This window comes from Liolophura sinensis, chromosome 6, assembly GCF_032854445.1.
Source record: "Liolophura sinensis isolate JHLJ2023 chromosome 6, CUHK_Ljap_v2, whole genome shotgun sequence".
NCBI classification, from domain to species: Eukaryota; Metazoa; Mollusca; class Polyplacophora; order Chitonida; family Chitonidae; genus Liolophura; species Liolophura sinensis.
In genome coordinates, this window is record NC_088300.1 from 13,571,980 (window position 1) to 13,583,369 (window position 11,390).

Sequence of the window (11,390 nt, forward strand, 5' to 3'; positions counted from 1 at the left end):
AATCCACATGCAGGCGATTGTTAGTGGGGATTTCCCTCCTGTTGTACACTGACGTATGTTAGCTCCTTTAACTTACATTTACCGTTGAGTACTTTTTGTGGCTGACATCTAAATCAATGACGAATGTCTTGAAAACCACATAAAACACAATTTTACCTATTTCGCTTGTCCTTTCTCCTCGGAAAATCACCGGCCCAGATAGCACAGTTGGTAGAGCGTCCGCTTCGGGACCGGTAGAACCGGGATCGATCCTTGATCGAGTCAAACCTAAGACTTTAAAAGAGGAATTTGTAACTTCCTCGCCTGGCGTTCAGCATGAAGGGGGATAGTGTGACGACTGGTTGACCCGTATCAGTATAATGGCTCTGGCGGGGCACCTCAGTGAAGCAGCACTAAATAAAAGAGCGGTGGAAATCCGTCCTGCAACAAGGAGGCACATTACACGTACATGCACCCTAAAGATTCCTTCGTCGTCATATGACTGAAAAATTGTTGAGTACGACGTTAAACCCCAATCACTCACTCACTCACTCCTAGGAAAATCTGCATACACATTCCAGGTCAAAATTTGTTGCAGATAATGTCGTAATGCCTTCCATATCAGCATACCAGAATTATCTTCTTATTATTTCTTAATCTTATCTTAATCTTTATTTTCTCTTAATTTTGTAGAAGTTGACATTCCAGTAGGCCTTATATTTGAAAGCCGTATTTTCACCATATTGATGTATTTGTCTCATCAAGAGAAAGTACCAACAGAGTGTCTACATTTCTAGTCACTTTCAATATACAGTAAACATGCCAATATACAGGCATGTTTACAAAAACAGTGACGCCACCACCATTTAATCACACTTAACAAATCATCTAGACGGACGAATTTCTGTCTCAAAAGTGGGTACGGTAGGAATTTTGTAGGTCGTTGTACAGTTAAAGATATTTTGTTAAACAGCAAAAAAATTCATCAGATGCGTTACTTGTTGTCGAAGACATCTTGTATCAAATATAACCTGAACTGTCTTTTCCTCTTGGATGATTACTGCTGAACATTTGCTGATTCTTTACATATTTTTAACACGCTTTAACCTTCGCATGCAAGTATATAGCCATTGGCATAACATATTATTTCTACTAAAGAGCAGAAGAGAATCTTTGTTCTCACGATAACATATCACGTTTGTCGTCAGTGACGTGATCATAATTAAGATTCCTGACTTAACGTAATGTAGCCTACTTATTAAATTGTCAAATGTACTTATTGAATTGTTGAACAGAATTGAAATCGTATTCATTCTATGTCACAACGTCACAGTTTTAGTTTTTGATAACGTATTAAGTTTTCCCCTTTAAATATTAACATATTATCTGAATTGCGTGACCTTTCACCGATATGTGTGAAGAAGTTTAATGAATTTGCCAGGGATATAACTCATGAACATTTAGCGCAATTGATACAGTCAATGATCGGTTACTCTACTCGTATACGCACTAATGAGTTCATTTTAGAACGGAATTGCTGTGCGTTAAATGAGGTCCCATCCGTGGCTTATTCGTGTGTATGCAAGCAGTTATTATGTTAATAAAAGTTTGACTCTTATATCAGCGTTGATGTTGAATTATACATAGCATCCATTATTTAAACCCTAAACGTAACACAAAGATGGATATCACAGAACACATAGGGACATAATGCAATGCACGACCAAGAAACTTGTACGATCCTCCAATGGAGTTTTTACCGGCAATGTCCGATTAGGAGGAATCCATAAGCATGCATCAAATATTTATTTTAAGATAAGAAGGCTGCATGTTCATGCATGGGAATAGCTGTAATACTAACAATACTATATATGAATCTACATTTAAGACCTACCATCACTGGAGTTAAGGAATAGTTAGACAAACCACATTTTGTAAACATTTATTTTGGGCTACGTTGAAAAGGGATTCTATATTTGTGTTTTTGGTGATTTAATTCGGTAAATGATCTTTGCCCAATTGGTATTCTTACTTTGGTGTTTGAACCAAGGTCTGTTCATCACATCTTCGGATGAAAGTGCACCCTTTGGAAGTACACTGTAGGGACTGGGACGCACATCCCAAGAAAATGGCCTAGGGATATGTAATACAAGTAACTATATTATATGGCAACTCGTCCTGCAGGTACAGTGCATTCTTATGGTTACCTTAATCAGGTGTACGTGTCTCTCCGACAGATTTTTAACACATACACACAAAAACACTTGTGTTAAAATATAGTACAACTTGTGTTGATTCAACACAGAACTGTGCTACCCCAACACAAATATGTATTAAATAAATGTGAAGTACATGCACATGTTTGTATTACAAAATAATATAATATATATCGAAGCTACGGCTTCCTATTTTAAGGCCTTAGGTATGACCCGACCCTGGCCTAACCCTGGACCTATGACCCCCAAAGGGGACGTTCTATCACTGAGCTATCGGGGACGGTCGCTTTGACAACAAGAAACATTCGTAACAATAATTGTTCATGTCGATTTTATACATTTTCAACGTATTACACAATTACTAATCTACACATTTCCCAGATTGTTTCAATCTTCTTAAATTCTTTCAAGAGCAAGCAATTCCTGTTCCTTGTAAGCTTTAAAATAGATTATTCTCAAATAGTGTGAGACATACGTGATTGTTTTGCGTTAAAGTCAAGACTGGATACGGCAAAATGTCCCGTTATTCAGACTGACTGTCTTCGAGGTTGGACAATAAGAGGTTTTATGCCTGTTCTAGTCTTGTGACAGGTGACAACGCCCCGCAATTGATGTCAGGTGACACAAAGAGAGAGTAATAACTTATTATTACGCTCAAGCACCAATGGCTCTCTACGAGTGGAATAAATCCCCAATCTATTTACACTCAAGTGGATGCTCATTCAAGTTTGTTCACACCCTCTTTGACGACGTGGACGGGCACGAGAGGCGACTGTCTCCAGCCAGTCAATACCGGATTGTTAACGCTCTATGTCATCGTACCAAATAACCACAAACATAGTACCACTACACTCTAAATTATTTACACCCATAACGGGGCGAAGTTTAAATATTCCAAGGTCTGCTCCTTTTAACAGAATGAAATTTAACGCCTGTTGTATGTTTCCTCCACAAGCTAGATGTAAATATGCAACACTACGTGTGAAATTCAAGAAGTCGTGCACCTTTGAAATATTTCTGTCGCCAAAGGTATGACAATTGTATACCGGTATTTTTATCACTTTCTTAAACAACATTATTTTCGTCCTGCTAAGGGAAAAGTTAGCTTCAAAAAATATTATAGAAAACTGATGAATGCGCATGACAAAGGCATTTGTGTCAGTTTTTCTTCAAGTAATAAGACGGGTTATGTTCATTAATTGCATGGAGGCACATAGCTACGTACTAGTAAATACCAGTGAAATAAAAAGTCGCATTGAATACCTGACAGAATCAACATGTGTCAGTTTAGTTAAAACGTTCTTGATAATGGGATTTTTAATGAAATGTTGTACTAAATATGGAGAAATTTTGCAGCCAAATGTGGACGACATTATTGCTTTTCATTTCTCTCTCTCAGAGAGGTAAGAACCCTTAAACGATTCCATTCTGTGTCTCTTGAATTTGGATCGAATATCGGTCCATTTGTTTCGGTATATTAGCTACATTCCCTGTAATTATGATGTTGTGATAAACATCAGTATAGCCCAGAAAAACTTGAAGAGTTGGAACACTAGTCGTGAATTAAATGTAACAGACAGGTAACTCGTTATTTAATGGTCGAGTATTAAGGCTTATGTACGCGCAGACTCGTGAATTTATTTTGTTATCTATTTATTTCTATGGTTGTTGTTTAAAGATATACTTAAGAAGTTGTCTCTTTCTCTATAAAATCTATAAATTTTCTTTGCATGGTGGGTTTTGAACCAACGCCTCGTATGTCCCAGCAACCGAAAGACATTCGCCTTTAAGCTCTCGGCCAGGGCGCGTTCCCCAGGATTTAATCACCAATGGACCAATAACATCCATCATCAATCATTCAGTGCGTAAGTCAGGGTGATAATCAGGCTGGCCCAATGGCTCTGGGTCTACACTAAGAACATCCCAAACCAAACAATCAAACATCGTAACAAGATTCGGAAACGTTCCGTTCATGTTGGCCCATATTGTTAGCTGTGGCTCATGGTTTGTTTTCTAACATAAGAAATCCGATTCGCTAGTAAGATACATAAACAACCCAGTGTTATGTGTGTATGTCTGGGATCTGATGTGACAGCCTCTACTTCAGCCACTCAACGAAGGAATGTGCCAGCGATCGAGTTTCCGACAAATCAACACACTTATTGGACACAAAACTTCGCAACCTGCAACAAGGAGTTCGCACCGCTGCACCAAGGAGACGTCAACAAAAGTCATTTAAAAGTGTGTAAGGTGTAAAGTGTCGTAAGCCCACATGATGGCTCGCGCTATTTTGGAGATTTTGATATAGATTTGTCAATCATCCTGAATGACTGAAGCTGATATAGCCACAGAAAATCTAGCAGACTACTGCATTACATGTGTTACATTCTTATTTTCATTTCACATTTGTCATTCTTATAAAAATTCCAACCAAGATCGTAAAAAGTACAGATACAAAAAAATGCTTTTTAGCGATAAAAACTTTGTCTTTGTTTGAGATCTTGGACACAAACACCACAAACCACTACAGAATCTCAATATCGCCCACAAAAACATATGCAAAACAAAACTTTTACATAGCACTGTAAGGGCATCTTTATGATTTGCTGATTTTGGAAAGCGGACAACGCCCAAAGAAAATGGCAACTAACTGGAATGCAAGAAAAAAGCATCACTTAAAAGCATGAGCCTGGACCAAGAAAGAACTTCATCAAACGGTTTCCTTGGCGAATACTCACATCGTCTGACAAGTTCATGACTGTAACGTAAGACGACAGGCACAAACCTGACACCAAAGACACGAAAATTGTATTTGTCTGAATGAATCGTGTCAGCCGAGAAGCTGGTATTAGTCTGACGGTTTCTGCATTTATTGTCAAAGGCCATAATTCGTGCGAAACCCAAGTCCAGTGTGTTACATGGCCTGGTATTGCGAGAGGGAGATGAGTCCACGCAATCCATGCTGACGTTAATTTACTAAATCTCTTCGTGTTGTAGATCAAGACGGCCATATAATTCCGGGTCTTTGTATAGCCCCTTGTGATCTATCAAATTACACGTTTAGCCTGTATTAGCACCCGTGTAACGGCGCTTCCGTAACAATTACCACGGCCGTCGGATTAGACCAGCGTCGGTGTGTTGTTCAAGCTTACACAATCATCTGGTGGCGAGCGGACTCCATCCCCCTCCCCAGCCCAGGGATAGCGCCGTCATCCAATTCCCGGGAGACACCCACGTGTGGCCAGCGACTTCTCCACGTGCTGCACCGATATAAGGCGTGGCCCCGATAAGAGAGTCGGCTCAGGTGAAGTGTTTATCGCTTAATACAAAACAGGTAAATGGTTACATGAGCACAAATACATTATTGAAATGACACAAGCTTACGTCCGACAGGACGCCTTTTCTTCTTGGCTCTCGGTGTAGTTCATTGTGCAGTTTATAGTGAGGTGTCCGATGGGCAACCCATCACAAATAGTTTCCGCGCACAACCGGATCGTCGAATCAAGCTATGCAATGGCTTAACACTTTCAGTAGTGCTCTCAATACTTTTCGAAGGTACACTGGTTTCCTCCATGTTCTGCCTTGTTCACTCATCAGCCTACTCGTCTTTGTGTACGTGAAAATAGTTTCCAGCAATATGTAACATACCAAGGCAAATACATAAATGAATTTGTGAGTCGTTACACATTTCTGCCGTACTTTTGCCATCAAACCATATTGTAACTACGCCCACTGCTGCTATGTCATGAACTATAAAGCTCGTGCATTCTTTAAAAACGTCAAATGGGCACTACGCGATTTAAAAGAAAAGCATGCTATGAATTTAAAATTCTCCCATAACATCAAATATTCACTACATCCTTCGAACAATTAATCTGATTATATTGTTAATGCTCGCGTTACAATTGCTTCCTTTAAAAGTATTGCAGATTGAAAATCACAAATCATACTGACTCGTAAAGAATCAAGATAGAAAATAAAACCATGGACGTGAAAGATGAAAGTGAGTTAGGCGTAACGTCGACTTCAGCAATGTGCACGAGTCTAGTTTTCCGGTGTAAATGATGTTAGAAACACAAACTACTTATGTGCGGGACTAGTTTTCTTCTCGACGGATGATATTGGACTATTTTTCCAAAGTGGTTGATGCTAAAAGGTCGACGTAAGCAGTTTCTACGAGACAAGTACTAGTATGCACAGAACTAGTTCTCCAGAGCGGAAGAACCTGGAAACGTCGACACTAACGACTTTCGCGGGAACAGTGATATCTGTTCAGTCAGGTGGACAAAAAGAAGCTTTACTGCTTTGTTTACGTACCTGCCGCTTTTCAATAATTTGTTATGACTGGCCTCAAAATGAAAATTTCACGTGTTAGTTCTTTGCTATTGTAATTATTAAAACATGATCTTTGACTGAATGTATTTCTGTTTATGTAAAAACAACACTTTTGGATTTTATGAAAATAGTTTGTGACTAATAAACTAATGGCCTGAGTCATTAATTGCTCAGTTGAAGGATTCCGAATATTGATCAAGATCAAGAGACTTTGTATCTTAAATGTATTTTGGTTAAGATATGTATCTGTTCTTTTGTTCCATCAGTGTTCACATATTCTTATCACCAAATATCATTCAATTTTTAAACCATTTACAATTTACCACGTAAACTTTATAATCCCTATTTTCAACCAGTTCATTAGTTAATCGTTTTTGGTATTTATTGCCTTAGTTATGTTAAAAATTCTCGTGGTTTTTAGACCTTTCCAGGCGCTTACCTTCATAAGCTTTATATTCTTAAAATCATCGCAATATTTTGGCAAGGCTTAATTAGTTCTTGTAAAACACACGCAATTTCTGCATGTGACTATGAGTGTGTAAAAGTTGGCGAGCGTTATCAGTGCTCATATCTGTCACGTGTGCTATGGGCTTTTTGCCAGGGGAAGGCCGGGCCGGATATTAGCCAATAGGCAGCCATCTGTCAACTATATAGACAGTCACGTGTCATTTTTCGCTACGGACGTAATGCATAAGTCTGTAATATATTCATTGCGGTTAATGAATTAGATCGCTATCAACCCGCTATGTTATTATGTCAAAGGAAAACAAATCACCATGACCACTACACGTCTTCATTAAAGCCCTTTTGCCCTTTTAAAATTTATAAAACATTCAAATCTGAATTTACGGGAAATTCGAAAGTGGCAAAAAATATTCAGGTGACAGTACACGCAATTGGGAACGTCACAAAACGGAAAACTTCGCACCGTTTCACATAATAACATTTAAAATTATTTCCTTGTCGTTGTGATGAGACAGTATTTGTACAAATATCAGTGTACAGATTTCTGAAAATAATTGAAATACTTTCTTTATAAACAGATTTTTGTAAACGTAGATAAATTGATTGTCTATGTCTATGATTAACTGATACTTTGTCTACCATACAAAATGAAATGTACCAAATCAGCAGATCCATTACTTCAAGGCTATTAATAGTACAAAAATAGTAGCCTTTACACACTCAAAATATGAATTTGCTAATTTTAACAGAAAGTCTGTTGTCTGAATAATGTTAGAATGTATTCTGTTTTTATAACATAGTACTGTCATATTGAACATAATATCATGTTAGTCTAACAGAATCGTAATGTTAAATTAATAGAATGTGTGAGCTATATTTAACGGAATAATCTGTTGCAATAACAGAATACATTCTAGCATCATTCAGACAACAGTCATTCAGATTAATGTAAATAAAATTATCAGATGAATGTTTTGAGCGTAAGAAATATTCACTGGATGTTCTACTGACGTACATGCAGCGTAAGAACTTACCACAAGGAAAAAAGTTCCAAGGACACAAGCTTTAACTATTTTCAGCATCGATGCGCTTCCGTGTAAATATTATCTTGACCCTACATGTCTGTGGTATGTTCGCGAACAAACCTCCCGACACCTTCTGTCTGTCCTCAAAATCCGGTAGGAACCCTTGCCAGATCTCCTTCCAGTCCTGTAAGTCATATGGGGGTGTAGCTCACTGTGTAAAGTACGTGATTCGGAAATAAGAGGCACTAGGTGATTGTTTGAATTGTTCCGTGTAATTCGTTAAACCTGTGAAACATTTTAAATTTGTGCATACCTTTCTTCGCGTCTGATGATTGTGTAAATACTACAACCAACTCACTGACTTGGAGCATATCGTTGAAATATTACAGGTATCATATTTCACCTTTATAATAACGTAGCAATTGGCATCGATCATATAACGTCCACACTGTGTGGATTGCTGCATGATCACGGTAATATCGCTTCCCTTGCATTCTGTGATTTTCCTTGTGCGGTCAGAAGGAAACATTATTCTGGGAAAAGGCAGGGAAAATGCAATAACTAATGACTTTGAATGTTGGGTATAGCACAAGCGGAATAACAAAACAATGTGTGATATACTTATTGCCAGTAAGTCAGCAAATTATAAATAACATAGTCCTTCACAAGGATGTTTATAGCATCAGAAGATAATGGCCTGCTTTAAAACAGAAGAGGCTCTGTGGATAGATGGGGAGGAATAATGGCTATGGACAAAGACAAAACTGTAGAGGGAGCCTCAATAACATCTGCTTAACTCGTTTTGGACACAGCAATTGCGGGAATATAACCCTGACTGTTTCTTCATTAATGGCTCACCCGTCCCATTACGGTCTTACCTAAATGGCAGTGTGTGCGGGGTAGTGCTGGATAGCAAACCGGAAATAATTACATTAGCCTGCCTATGAAACTGGGGATACTGTGCGCGATTTTGTCACTTCCCATGAAGCTCTTCCGTTAACAGCGTTAAAACTGATCGCCCATGCCCCATAAACGTATTATCTGAAATCTTTCGCAAGAAGCCATTTCTATATTGGTGAAATTATCACGTCTAATGCCAACAAGACCTGACGTAATCCAGTTTCCTCGCAAGAACAAAACTAACAGCAGTGACGCCAGAGATTTTCAGTGAGATAAAGCGTATATCACACTAAAAACATATCATCATCCTAAGTAACTTTGCTCCTTATCATTTGCCTTGATAATGGCAACAGCATTTAGACACTGTCACTACGAAAACCAGCTGTCTGTAGTAATCATGCTAAGTAGTCTGGATTGATGAAGAGTAGCTTTGAACCCGCTGCAGGGATGCAGTACTAATGATCCTTAATATTCCTCTTACTTAACAGACTTTGTCAAAATACTTATCAACTTTACATACAACTGCTATTACGGAAGATCTTGTTAAATCGGTTGATTTGCCGTCCGTTCAAACGTCTTTGTGTGGCAAAGTTCTACCTTATATCATTTTATGATGATAAACTCATCAAGAGTAAGTCAGTATTGAAGTAAATGGATATCCCAGTAAGAGTTGTGTGGATAAAGAAGCCGTATGCTGCGTTGGCAACCGGGAAGGAGGTGCGCGGGCCGGCAGAGAATTGGCCTAACAGTTGTTGGTGTACTCGAGCAGGAGAAATTTTTCAGACAGCGGCCTGTAATCGATGAGTTAAACCAGTAAGCGAACACGTGCGATTTGAGAAACCTGGTGTAAACACAAAGGGTCGGCCGTTAATCGCTGTTGGTTTTGGCCCGCAGCGACACCCAGCAAATGTTTCGTGTTTTAACCCGAGGTTTTTTGGGGGACAAAGAATGTCCGTTTTCGTTAAGAATAAATTTTGATGGCCTGGCCTTGGTAGCTTTGTGTAATATAACCCCATGCCCGGAGCTACTTTAAAGAAACCATGGTAAGGCTTTAATGACGAAGAAAAGATTATACGTCCGCTAGGGGCATCCAGTGACATCCGACAAGAGGGAGGAAGCGGTGTCCGGGTTTGAGGTCTAAAACCTTACGATTCCATCCCCTAACGATTGAAAAGAAGCGCCTCTTCTGATTTCAATCTTCCCTCATAGCTATTTCCTACGTTTTTATTCCCAGTTGACGACAAAAAACGTGGTCGTTTCCATTAAACGACGCCGAATTAACAGTCACATACCCTCAATTCGATATCTACTATTTCATTATTCTGGGTAATTCGCAGAAAATTGGGCACATAAACGTTTATCGACAAACAGCAAGTGCCGCGGGCGTGAGGTGACGCCTTGGCCGCGTCTTAGCCTGTAATTGCGTTTCCTGACAATCCTGTCGTGTCCAAGCAATCGCTAAATCACAACCAGTTCGGTAAGCAGATGATCGGAGAAAATTGACGTTCATGAGACCAGGGCAGACTTAACACGGTTTCTTGCAATAACGTTATCGGCTGTAATTTGGTTGAGAACTGTGCACAATCTGTTCAGTCCAAGCAGATTTATACGGCAACCCTAATGTGAGAAGTCTACCGTTCAAAATTCTATATTCTCCCTCTTCAAAGTTGGATAACATTACCAAGTAAAAAAACTGAGGTAAACTTTCACATATTGTCCTTACTTTTGGCGAGGATGAGGTGATGTGTAGATAATAAGAAACACCTTGCTCTTCCGCATTCTCAAGCAGAGTTATTTCAGTTAGTAAAAACGCAAGCAGCTTATATAATCATGCAAGACAATGGGAAAAAAATATTCATCATATATACATGCAAGAATTGTGAATAGATTTTTGGTTTACCGCGTGGTTATCACGTGGGATTTTTGTCTGAACGTATACGTTTCTTTACATGATGATTGCGTGCAAACGATATTCATATTAAATCCCGAAATAAATCTGCAATATTCTAGGCTTTTATAGGCTTTTTTATTACATATCGAGAAGACATGGCATCATAAGCATACATACATACAAGACATGACCAAACCATATGGTTGTTTATGTCTGTATCAACCTATTTTGGAATTAAGGAAAGCGCTATGTGAAGACAAACACGTTCATCTTGCAGATTTCAGGCAATTGCAGATTAACACATTGTCTATATCTTCATCCATTCTGTTGTTCACCATCTCAACGTTGTATATAATGATGCAATTAAGAAGCTTTGGTCTGCCCACAACCAGGATGGTTGTGGGTTCCCCCGGTTATGATTGTATAAATGTTTAGTGCTGGCATGTTCTGCCCGGTTTCCTCCCACCATAATGCTGGCCGCCGTCGTATAAGTGAAATGTTCTTGAGTACGGCTTAAAACATCAATCAAATAAATAAATAAATAAATCAAGAAGTTTTGCATGACGGGGATCAGGTATA